Genomic DNA, 11,902 nt, shown 5'->3' on the forward strand with positions numbered 1-11,902 from the left:
ACATATATTCATAATACATTCCCCCGGATTCTCTATGCCCTGCACTGCGTGCATGATTAGTGCAGGAACTCACGCAGGCAATATGTCTGCCGTGCGATCCAGGAACAGCCTGCAGGGGCGTGCATGAGAGCTCCTGCACTAATCTTGCACAGACTAAGCCCTGGTATGCAAATCACCTCATTTGCAGGAGAAATTCATGCAAATGAGGTGATTTTGCAATCCAGGAAGCTTGCAGTAGTCCGTGCAAGACTAGTGCTATCTTCAGAAATGTACACAGTTAGTAACCGAGTACATTTCTGCAAAATCCGAAATGGAGCTATGACAGCTCCAAATAAAGGCTGCATGTCATTGAGGAAGCATGCCAATGGCCAAGTATAAGGCCATTGGCATTGCAAACAATAAAAACAATTAAAAAAACAACTTTTATTTTTTTTCGCCAATCTCGGCTGTTTAAGTATAGGGCAGTGGCGCGCAAACCGGATCGTGGGAAAATAATAAAATAAACCTAAAATAAGCATTCTAACTAAAATCAGCATTCTGCTATGCAAGTCAATGGCAGGCAGAAGACAACCTGGCCAGTAAGTAATGGTTGCTAAGGGTGGAGGCTCAGTGTGAGACATGTAACTATGCATTAGCAGGCAATCCTATGCAAATTAGAGGAAGGATAGTAAATCCCAGTTTTCCCCAGCATGTGAGGCAGGTCCCAACAGTGTAAGAGTATGAATTGCTGGGTGCAAAACTAGGATATAGGTGACATCATGGGGGTGTGTGTCAGGCATACTGTAAGCAGATTGGAGCCCTGTGGCTCGGGTTTGCTTCAAGCTTAGCATAGCTAAGCTAGGGGGTGTGTCTAAACCTGCCTAGCACTCTTTACAAAGCCTAAGCGGGTGTGCACACCACGCACCGGGTTTTGCAGGAAGAAAAAAAGAAGTTAAACCAGGAAATAGCAGCTCTATGCACATTTGAGCACTCTGTTTGCACCATGCGGCCACGGGCTTAAACAGGAAGGCAATGGGAATGGAAAACAGCAGTAGGAAGGTAATCAAGGAGAACTAGCTTAGCTGGCAGGTGAAATGTATCAGAATCAGCCAGTTACACAGACAGCAGACCAGCCCAGCCCAGAACACTACTATAAATTAAGCAAACACCTTCCTTTCTGGTTTTTCCCACACTCTACACCACCAGTGTATACAAGCGGGGAAATTTTAACAAACAAACCTACAAAATGAGAAGAGCTGCAGCAGGCAACATAGAACAACATGTGCAAGAGGCTGATGGTGGTGAGGATGTGAATGCTGCCAAACAGCCCACAGTGATGATATGGAGAAGAGTGTACAGACCCAGGTTAACCTACCAGGGGCTACCTGAGCTGGAGATAGTGGAGTGCTATACGGTGGACAGAGACCTCCTACAGCAAATTATTGAGCTGTGCCGACCACACCTGACACACCGAACTGACTGAGGGGTACCCATCCCTGTGGATACCAAGATATGTGTAGGCCTAGGTATACTAGCCACAGGTACCTCCCAAAGCACAACTGGGGATATCATGGGGATCTCACAGGCATCAGCATCCAGAGTATTCCAGGAGTTCCTGGATGCCATGCCAGCACATGCCAGTGAGCACGTATATTTCCTCAACACCCGTGAGGTGCTGACCAACAATATACGTCTCTTCGACCAAATAGCAGAATACACTGGGGTAGTGGGTGCTATAGACTGCACACACATATGCATCAAAGCATCACCCAGTGAGCAGGGTTGGGCCTACATCAACCACAGGGGCTTCCCCTCCATCAATTGCCAGGTCATTTGTGATGCCCAGGGCATTATAATGAATGTGTGTGCTGGCTGCCCTGGAAGCTAAGACGATTCCCACATATGGCATCTGATGCAGCTGTACCAGAGGTTTGCTAATGGGGACATCCTCTATGGTCACCTAGTGGGGGATGCTGGGTACACACTGGAGCCATGGCTGATGACGCCTGTCAGAAATGCACACACACCCTAACAACAATGCCATAATGAGGCACACGCACAGGTCAGACATATAATAGAGCATGTGTTTAGGATGCTTAGGTCACGGTTCTGGTGTCTGGACACATCCGATGGAGCCTTGCAGTATTCGTCAGCTACATGTACCCAAATTGTTATGGTATGTGCTAAGCTACACAATATGATCCTGTGAAAACAGCTGCAGCAGGAACACCATGAAGCAGGGCCACACAGCCCCCCCCCACCAATGCCAAGGCCTGCACAGGCACAGAGTGACCCAGAGGTGGAACAGCCTGAGCCTGCCCCATTAGGCAGAAGGAGGCGTGCCCAGTATGCCCTGGCCTTGGCAAAGAGGTAACGCATAGCACATGCACTGATACAGTAGGGACCCAGGGAATGACACCTCTCTCTGACTCGCACATACAGTAAAAGTGATGCCAAATATAACACTACCTGTGCTCAGCCATGTATAGGGAGTGTACTATGTGCATCTGACATAGGCAGCCATCCAGCACCATCCGCAAGTGTTATGGCAGCAGACAGTAGACACCCACAGTGGCTCCATGACATCTGTAACACATACTGGAGTCACCATAGTAGCCATTACTACACAGGGTGACAAAACCCACTACAGAAAATGTGCTGTGCAACATCTGTGTCCATATGACCCACACATGCCAGTCAGGACAGTTCACATACCCAACAACAGTCTCAGCCAGCAGGACAGGTGTAGACAAACCCAAACAGAGCCTGTGCCATGGCCCCAGAATGATGGCTATGGTTACCCCCCCCCCAGGGCCTACACAGACTGACCAAAGCAGGCAGGCCGTGGGATGTTATTTCTGAAGGGCAGTAAGTCAGACAATAATATGTAGGGCAACCAAAGCCATGATCTGTAGTACACTGGTATGCCTCTAGTCAGCATGATAGTTAGCAATACAGAATGAAATGGAGTACCCGACACCAGTACAGTCGATCTCTACAAAAAATATGGTGCTGAAGTGATTTTAAAACCAGTCAATGACTCGATGGATAATGCTGTGACCTATGCTATAAAATTGCTCCAAATTAAGTTAAAGAAACTACAAAGAGACCGTACAGATTTTGCGCTGGGCAATGTGTTCACGTGGCCACGAGAGTCCAATACAGCCACGGAGCACACTGGCATAGCGAGAACGATGGAGACGGAGGTCTCAGCAAATCAGAGTGTGCAAATAGAGGCAACAACTAATCCGGTGGCTGTTAATGCACAGGAAGAAGAGGGGCGGATTCAAAGCACAGAGGAAGGGAGAGGCAGCATGTTAAACATGTCGGCAACTGGAGCGAGAAGAAAAACTTTCTCCACAATAGTGTAAGTTCACCGTGAAGAGAATGGTAATATCTCCAGACCATGAAGGCAGAACATGGAGAGTACCCCCCTTTTTTACACCCACATGGACATTTGAATTTGACTTTTCCACTTCCAACCAGGGAAAAGTCCACAAGCAGAGGGGGCAGAGGACAGTACAGAAATCAGCAGAGAGGGAGATGTATAACGCGAAACAAGAGGAAATATGTAGAAGTGATGGTGAGTCCATACACAATAAATAAAGCGTTCTTGAATGTAAAAACTTAGTAGTTAACCTATCATTGAATATGTTAACACAATATGAACTTAATGTTTTGGAAAAAGGTTTATCCTTTATTCCCACAGCTGATATGGACATTGCAAAGATTGTTTTTGATATTAAAATGTTAACTTGTAACGTAATGCTTAAAATTATGTTTGATAATAATGAAAGTGTAGAAGCTTTTAACTTTAGGAAGCCCAGTCTTTTTATACCTAAACAAAATTCATTGGTTAACGCTTTTGAGAAACTTTGTTTAGAAGATTTATATAAGTTGTATTATGAAGAGAAAAGTAAACAGAATAAGAAAAAATGGCATAATATAACAAAAAAAAGAGTTTGAAGCTCTGATAGACCTCCAGATGGATCCCACTATCATGATACGACCAGCTGATAAAGGTGGACAAATAGTCATCATGAGTAGAGAAGACTATGATGCAAAGATGCATGACTTATTAAAAGACACTAAGTTCTATAAATTGATTTCCCCTTCACAAGTGAGACGAATGATAGAGAAAGTACATAGTGAACTTAAAAATTTAGAAAGTTTGGGCCTTATAGATGATGGCCTTCTAAAGTATTTTTTAATACAAAATCCTCTCACTCCTAACATCCAAGGATTACCGAAGTTACATAAATGTAAGGTAAACCCACCTATGAGACCAATCATAGCAGGAAGGGATTGGTGCACAGAATCCATTTCCATATTTTTGGATAAAAATCTTAGGAATTTATTGAGTAAATCAGAATATATTTTAAGAGATACTGAACATTTTATTAGAGATCTGTATGAGTTTTCCAGGAAGGGAGAAATGGCTGATCTTACTTTGTTGGTTACACTTGATGTAATTTCTCTTTTCATAGTAATCCCGAATGAGCTTGGAATCAATAGTGTGACAGAGTTACTAGAGAAAGATGGAAATTACATGAGAGAAAGGATGCAGCTAATACAGATCTTATTGAAACTAGTGCTTGAGAATAGCATCTTTATGTTTAGGGACAGAATATACTGGCAGTGCAATGGGTTGCAATGTGCACATCATGTGCCAACAGTTATGCAAATGTGGTGATGTCAGCATAGGAGGTAGAGAATGTGGAAAGGGGTCCCTATAAACAGCACATACTGTTTGTTCGAAGATTTGTAGATGAACCTCTTCTTGTTATGGAAGGGGTCAGTAGAACAATTATTGGATTTTGTGGAATGGATTAATAACTCAACACCATTCCTTAAATTCACATTGACTTGGTCTTGCTCTGAGGTAAATTTCCTGGATGTCAGTATAGTGAAAGGAGACGAAGGGGAATTAAGTACAAAAATGTATAGGAAAGAATGTCATGCCAATAAATTGCTAAGGAAAGATAGTATGTATCTCAAGTATGTGTTTAGAAATGTCGCACATAACCAGTTGTATAGGGTGTCGAGGCTTAATGTTAAACAGAATGATTTTAAACAACATGCAGAAGTAGTAAGTACAGAGTCGGTGGAAAGGGGATACGATAAGGATGAAGTGCGTAGGAATATGATAGAGATGGAAAAATTAAGGGGTACGAGAGCAAAGCCTGATTTTTTCAGAACCTTGTGAAAACTCTGGGGCTAATAAAATGTATAATAATAGTAAGCTTAGAATGTGTGTTAGTTATTCAAGAGACGTAAGAAAATATACCAATATTATTAATACTCATTGGAATCTCTTGAACACAGATAGGCAAGTGAGTAAGTTTCTGGACCCACATCCTCAGTTTATGTTTAAGAACAAAAAGTCATTGAAAAGGAGACTGTGTACACAGACAGATCAGCTAGGGCATTCTAAAGACAGAGGGACTAAACCCTGTAAGAGATGTCAGTATTGTGAATATACAGATGTGGGAACAGAATTTGAACATCCAGATTCTCATGAGGTCTTTCATTTGAGCGTTAATGCAACTTGTAGTACCCCTCATGTGGTATATCTGGCTACGTGCCAGTCATGTAATAAATTCTATGTTGGTAAGACCAATAGATTGCTCAGAGATAGAATAAGAGAGCATATTTATCATATTAAAAAGAAAAGCATATTTAATGCTCTTGCAAAGCATGTGTTTGAGACAAGTGAAAGACATAGTTTTAAATTTATGGTCCTAGGCAGATGTTATGAGAATATGAGGGGGATGATATCAGAGTTAGAACTGAAGAGTTAGAGGCAAACTGGATTGTGAGGTAGAGGGCTGATGTAAGACATGGCTTAAATGACCATGTGCCAATGAGACCCATTTTAAAAAATAGACCATTGCGTAGGTGATGTTTTTAAATGTGTTATATGTGTACATATTTTTCTGCATTTTTTATATGTTTTTAGAAGCATTTTTCTTTAAATAGTTAAATGGTACTGTCATGTGATTTGTGATGATAGTATAAAATGGGTGTTTTAGCAACAATGTGGATACACCTGAAGAAGCATTTAGTGAAAGCGCTTGTGTTGGTTGAAGAAACTGGAGCCTTGCCTTTGCTTTTTTTCTGCACTTATTCATGGACCTTTGGTGCCTTACTGCAGAGTCACCTGGATTTTGTTAGTTTTGTTTTTCATTTTCACTACGGTGGCAAATGTATACCAGTCGTTATGTGTTATACCCATCTACATGGCTGTCTTCATCCATATTGTCAGACATGGTACACATGTTGTGCACTAAGGGCTTATGTGTATACCTCTGGACTGTAAAAGGTGTGTCAGATGTTCCACATATATTGGCCAATATCTCTGTTGAACTCCACAAGGGCATTACATGCTAGCAGCAGTACTTTAAAATGATTTCCTTAGGATGTCTGTCAGTAGCCAATGGCACACATGTTATAAGCAGATGTGACCTTCAACACACCATGTCTGTGAAGGCAATCCCAATGACAGTAGCAATAGTCTACTAATATACCTGCTATACATACCTAACATCCCCTTGGGCTATGACTTTGGGACTATAAGGGCTGGGGTAGGGCTACACTCCATGTCCAGGACATATGGCGGAAATATATGTACATATACATATCCAGATTGCCATATATATATATATATATATATATATATATATATATATATATATATATATATATATATATATATATACATATATATATATATATATATATATATATATATATATATATATATATATATATATATATATATATCACACATGTGTACTACTTCCAATTACCACTGTCATGGCAACCACCCACTATAAATCCCTACAGCATGTGGGCGTGGTCCCTTTACATTTCCTGTGTAACGGACATCCTTCCTGTGTGTGTGTGGGCATCAGTGTTACAGACAGCAGGTAGCAATACCTCTTACAGGAGAACCTGCACACTCAGTGCAGCCACATATTTGTAGGAGGATCAGGAACTACAGACAGACTGTGAGTAGAGTTGTGTTATGCTTTTATTAGTACTGGTGTTACAGGGTGTGTATGTACATACTAGTTTACCTTGGAATGCAGTCTGTCTTCATAGCTCACTACTGTAGGCCTATCCTCTTGCTGGACAGAGGTATGCCTATCATGCGTTGTCTGTCCACCATACAGGTACTCTGTTTATATGGTTGTCAGTGTCTGAACAGCTATATGACATGGCATATAGAAATGTAATAGTACACAATTAAAGGTTTTCCATTTCTGCAAACCTGTGTGTGGTGTCTTTCCTATGACCTCTCTATGGGTATATGTTACAGGCAACAATTGACATTTGTATGGGTGGCCCATACAGTGTCCAGATGTTCAGGTGTTAAACGTAGGCATACAGCAAACCCGTGCAAACATGCTTACAACTGCTTTAAAGTGCCTTAACCACTCTGTATCCAACAGGCCATGTTCTGCCTAGCAACAAAAGAAACAGCTCCTGCCAGGCTCAAACCCAGGATCTGGCAGGCCATAGACAAAGGGAACTACCACTAAGCCATGACAGATACACATAAACCTGAGGGTTTCAGGCAAATATCATTCAACACAATCATTCAACAGTACAGAAAATGTGCTGTAACATCTAGATGTATGTGTGTGTGTGTGTGTGTGTGTGTGTGTGTGTGTGTGTGTGTGTGTGTATATATATATATATATATATATATATATATATATATACACACATATGAACATATTTATCTATCTATATACAATTGATGTTATGTGATAATTTGTGAGTCATACATATATATTTATATATACATATAGCTATCTGTCTACATTTACAGATATATATCTGTCCTTATGTCCATGCATGTTCGGCTCAGATTTTTGCCTGTACCTCATTCTCTTGGTAAGTGACATGGATGATTGCAGCATAGAAGTCAGTAACTACTGCCGACACGTTTGTGTTTCAGACTTCATCTCCTTCTACATATGTGTTCTGATACATATCCCTGTGTAACTAGCAATGTTTTAAGTGTATTAGAGCAGTTTTTGACATATATCCCTATTTGTACCCACATTTTGGCACACTTTGTCCAGACTTCTTGCATTAACAGGTTGTGTGGTATAATATTACTATATTTCCTGTACTGTTTACTGATTGTGCTGGATGATATGTTTGTGAAAACATCAGGGTTATGTATATCTGCCATGGTTTAGTGGTAAATCACTTTGTGTGTGGTGTGCAGGGTTCTGAGTTTGAGCCTTGTAGAGGCTGTTTATTTTGTTGCTGGGCAGAACAAGGGCCGTTGGCTACAAAGTGATTAAGGCACTTTTAAGAAGTTGTAAGCGGGTTTGAGTGAGTTTGCACGGAGGTAAGCACTGCTAACTGCCGGTTACAGTTTCTTAGACTCAGTTAACTTCTAGATTGCTTAACCTGTGTAGGCAGTGCTTACACCCACGCAAACAGGCTTACACCCACTTACTGCTGCTTAAAAGTGCTTACTTCTGCTTAGTCCAGTGCTAATTTCTTTAAAAGAAAGGAAAAAGGGGTGATAGGAAAGTTGTGAAAAAAGGGCACAAAGAGGGAAAAACAGTAGGGAAAATAGCTAGGGAGGGTGTAGGGAAGGTCCATAGCTGTCCAGTTCTTGTACAGCAACAGCTGTGCATATACACTGAATTTGGAGGTAGAGTTGGACCCTCAAACCCCTGGGAGAGGGGTGAGGACAACATAAATTCATTGAGATGCCAATTAGACCACATTACCTGTGTCCAGTGGGCACATGTGTGAAATGGACGGCTATGTATGGAGCGAGATTTTTCGTGGGAACAAATTGCCCTTTTTTTTCAGGTGAGAGTGGGATGTTGGCGAGGGGTAGTAGGTATATTTGGGGAGGTAGTTTGGGTAGGTTAACAGACAAGACAAACAAGACACATACAGGGGCAATATATGATACATGTGTGGGGTAAACACCTTGATGGGGAGGGGTGCTGGGATATCAGAAGCCCACAAGCCCCCTAGTGGTAATAATTGGACTGAGGACCCCACCCATGGGCAGTCACCACTGCACTTTCAGACCCCCGAAGGTGGCTGTGCTGGGGCTGAGCCACACAGCCAGGCTGACTCTCTAATTGTGGCATGCGGCCCTCAAGCTGGCGTAGAAGATCACCAAACTGCTCGTTGATCGCTCTACACACCATGACCCCGACCTGGCGATGGGTGACAGATGCCTGTCCGTGCCCACTTCCGGGGGGGGGTGAGCCCCATCCCCTGAAGTGGTTCCATCCCAAGGTGTTGCAGGACCGATGGACAGGAAGGTGTGGGGTTGGGCCCCAGACATGCTGGTGCCCAGTGCCTCAGCCAGCTGAGGTGGGACAGGTGGGTCCCTTGGGACCAGCCTTCTCAAGCATGCTATAGTGTTTAGATTTCAACATCATATATGGGTTAGTAATAGTCAATACATTCCAGGGTTAGGTAGTACAGCATGCATATATATTCCCATTAACCCAGACACGAGATACGGAGCAGTTGCATAGCAAACAGAACACATGTATATATGGGACCACAGTGGTAATAAGAACAGCATGCAGGTACGTTAATGGCACCATGCCAACAATGTTGGAATAATTCAATATGGCACATGCATGGGAACCATTAGAATATTTATCAAATGACTGGCCATTATCAGTGTCAGTACATACCAGCCGGGGTGGGTATGTTAATTATTGTTGGAGATAAGGTGGGGGGAGAGAAAGATGTCAATTAACAAGTAGTATATTCCTGTACTCAACATTGCTTTCCTAGTCAGTGCTGTTATCTGTACCTTACATGTCTTACTACACTAGCCTATAGACCTATACTGGACACTGATATGGCTGTCAACATCATTACACATGAAGCGCTTTTATCTGCAGTATACACCTCTTACCTGGTATACCTGTGGAGGGAATGTTTTTTAACACTGATTAACTGTTTGTACACATACGCCTGGATTCTGGGTTGATGTTTTGCACTATGCTATCCAACTCTTTCTGCACAGACTCTGGCCATGTGTTGACCACATGCTGGTGTGCCTGGACATCTCTAGAATATTGCCCTCTTCCACCTTTAGTGAGCTGACACACACATGTACATGCTTTCCTACATGGTTATATTATGTAGCACAGTGTAGGTGACAGTGACCACTGATACTTTATTATTCAGAGCAATTGCAACTCTCACAATCCCCTACAATACCACGGTGGACAGTACCAGTACAGGTTATATTGGTCTGTATTTCTCAGCACATTGTTCATATCCAATGTACCTGTGGGAGCAATGTTTGTTAGCACTACCTGCCTATTGCCACACAAAGTTTCTGATTACACATTAGTATTCTGCACATACATCTCACTCTGTTACTGTGCATACTCTGGTCACAGCTTGATGGCATGGGAGTGTAAATAGGACATACTTGAAATATTACTCTCCTAACAGTTTCAGGGGTTGCTACAGAGACAGGTGTGTTCTCATGATGTTTGACAATCACTTGTATTCCCTGTTTGATGGCTACACATCTGGGATCATCCCACAGACTTACCAGGGGGACAGGCAGCAGAAATGGGCACATATACTGGACATTCTCACCTCGTGTACAGTTGAGGGTTATGAATCTGTATATAGTCTAATTCCACTCCCAGGATTCAGATCATGACTGTGTCTGCTACAACTTAAACACTGTCCATCACAGTTGTGTCTGCTATATTGATATTGCTGTATATCTCCTATCTGCTTTCTGTCTTATTAATCCCCTGTGCTTATGCATTCTGACCTTGTATAGTAACACTCTTATACAGATTTCCTACACAGTTATATGTTGGACTGTGTGGGTGACAGTGATATGTAACACCTCATTATTCAGAGCAACTGCATATCATTCTTGTATTTCTGGGCACCGTGTTGGTATCTGCCAAACCTGTGGGAGGAATGTTTATTAGCACTATCTGAATGTTCCCAAACACGGTACCATGTTCCACATTACTATTATGCACATACATCTCACTCTGTTACTGTACACACTCTGACCACAGCTTAACAAGTTGGGCTGTAAATGGGACATACGTGGATTCTTAGTCACATAAGGTATTGGGAAGTTGCTAGTGTGCCAGATGTTTGTCATAGATGTGTGTCAAATCAGTTGTATTTCCTGTTTGCTGCCTATACGTCTGGGCATCATCCCACTGATTTCCCAGGGGGACAGGTTGATAGGCAATAGATATGGGCCACTTTAATAGACATTCTTGACATATCTGTACAGTTGTGGGGTATGATTCTGTATGCAGACTACTACCACTGGCAGGATTCAAACCGTGGCTGTGTGTGCTAAAAAAAGCAACAGTTCACATCTCAGTTACATGTGCTATTCATTTTTTATTGTCTGCATTTTTCATGTTTACTGTCTATGTGTCTCTCAGTTGTATTAAATGGCCTCTGGAGATTACACCTGTCATATAGAGGCATTCCTACACATTCGATTTATGATCCATGGTGTGGGTAACAGTGCTTAATACAACAGTACTATTACATGATTGCAAATCTACATTACCACATGATACCAGAATATAGATATACAGTCTAACAGTTGGACCTGTTTTGTCAGGGTATTACACTTTTATTGCCATACTAACAATGTGAGACTCTTGCTGCCATATTCTCTAGTGTATGCAGTACTTGCCTTGAATAATACACGTTTTATACTAGCAATTGCTTTACTACTACTTTTATTTTTATTTCCTGTGACAGTAAAAGCATGAGTATTACTGACCTGCCTCATGTTGCAACCACTCCAGGTGGCTGATGTGGGCCTCGTGGTTCGCAGCCCACTCCATTGCAGCTGTGGGGGACATAAGAGGAATATTTAGCCATACCTATCCATGATATACCTGAGCTG

This window comes from Protopterus annectens, chromosome 10.part0, assembly GCF_019279795.1.
Source record: "Protopterus annectens isolate FY-2018-M chromosome 10.part0, PAN1.0, whole genome shotgun sequence".
NCBI classification, from domain to species: domain Eukaryota; kingdom Metazoa; phylum Chordata; order Ceratodontiformes; family Protopteridae; genus Protopterus; species Protopterus annectens.